We start from the raw sequence: 1,512 nt of genomic DNA, 5'->3' as shown, positions 1-1,512 counted from the left end.
ACAGCGCTCATGATACCAAACAAAGTCCCATTATAATCTCTTTGCTGGCTAAATCTCCACTAATCAGCTGGCAGAAACCACAACTGTCACTGATAAAGAAGATCTAGGCCCCTGCCACCTTGATATAGCAGGAAACGTTCACAGGATTCTCTTCCAACAGCGAGAGACATCAGCGCATTGGAGCCTGCGGGTCTGGACAGATTTGCTCCATCATTTCCTATTTTGTCGCTTTCAGAGTTTTTTGAGAACTAAACAGCTCTCTCCAATCTTGGTCCTTTTGCCTCGTTGGCTCAAAAAGGCAAATACTTGTTATGCAACAGTTCATAGATTGCAAGGCCAGCAGGGGAGCCAGCAACTGTGACAAAGTGGGAATTGTTTGTAATGTTTTTATAAATGCCGTGCATGGCAGTGGCTCACTTATCTAGGGACTGCTCCCCCCTGGGTGCAAAAAGGTTAAACAGCTGTTCCTGGGGCAGAGCAAGGGACAGAAGGGGTGTGTGTCTCACAGCCGGGTGGGGAGCTACAAATGGGTCCTTAAAGGACTAGCTGAAACCGACCCATAATTATGAAGGATCTGGCAAGACAGTGGGAACCCCAAGCGTCGGGGACATATTAGCAATCAGCAGCCAAGAGGAAGCAGATCTCCCCTCATCTTTCTGCACAGAAGCAGAGCAAAAGGTTGGAGCTGGAGAACAAAAGATTAAGTGCAGGGCCAGCAGCTCTCACCTTGGACTGACAGACAGAGGGAAAGAAAACTAAAATGGATTCAACAACAGCTTGGCTGGGGAGGGGCCTCATGCTGGCCAGTTTGAACTCTAGCTCAGGGGTCCTCAAACTGGAGCTCAGGACCCCTCAGGGGGTCATGAGGTTATTACATGGGGGGGTCGCTATTACATGCGAGCTGTTAGCCTCCACCCTAAAGCCCGCTTTGCCTGCAGCATTTACAATGGTGTTAAATATATTTAAAAGTGTTTTTAATTTATAAGGGGGTTTGCACTCAGAGGCTTGCTATGTGAAAGGGGTCACCAGTACAAATGTTTGAGAACCACTGCTCTAGCTTTACCTTTGCTTCTTTCTGCTAACCCAAGGCCTTGAGATGCTGTGCACCAATCACAGACCCTTATTTGGTTTGCAAAGGCTGCCCCGTGTCCCTGCACAATACATGCTCAGGAGCACTGATCTCTGAGGAGGGCAAAAGATCTCTGACCAGGATGCCTGTCTCTGTTGGACTTGCTGGGCAGAGCTCACCGCATGAAGCAGGAGGGCTAGGTACTTATAGAATATGATCAAGTCACCTCTGAACCTTCTGTCCCTCACCAGAACAAGGGCCGGGTTCAGTATCTAGGGGTTCCATTCCAATAACACAATGCAAAACCGGCTCAAGCCCCCACCCAGTGACCTGGGACAAATATATACAACCCCCGCTGGACGCCTCCAAGAGGCAATACTTCCCCTCTCGCAAGCACAGAGTCTGAGTGTAGCAAAAGCCTTTTAATAACAGAGAGAAACAAT

At 48.7% G+C, this 1,512-nt stretch overlaps 1 long non-coding RNA gene across 1 annotated transcript; it reads left to right on the top strand.

Annotated features, from left to right (window-relative positions):
- The first annotated feature begins 824 nt into the window (after window positions 1-824).
- On the top strand, window positions 825-1,028 carry LOC122466274. The gene is made up of 2 exons (XR_006291664.1): window positions 825-867; window positions 902-1,028. It is a non-coding gene; the product is annotated as an uncharacterized LOC122466274 (long non-coding RNA).
- Window positions 1,029-1,512: the final 484 nt, after the last annotated feature.

Source organism: Chelonia mydas, chromosome 6 (genome assembly GCF_015237465.2).
Source record: "Chelonia mydas isolate rCheMyd1 chromosome 6, rCheMyd1.pri.v2, whole genome shotgun sequence".
Classification (NCBI taxonomy): domain Eukaryota; kingdom Metazoa; phylum Chordata; order Testudines; family Cheloniidae; genus Chelonia; species Chelonia mydas.
The sequence above is the reverse complement of the archived record's forward strand: the minus strand, read 5'-3'. Positions and strand labels throughout refer to the sequence as shown.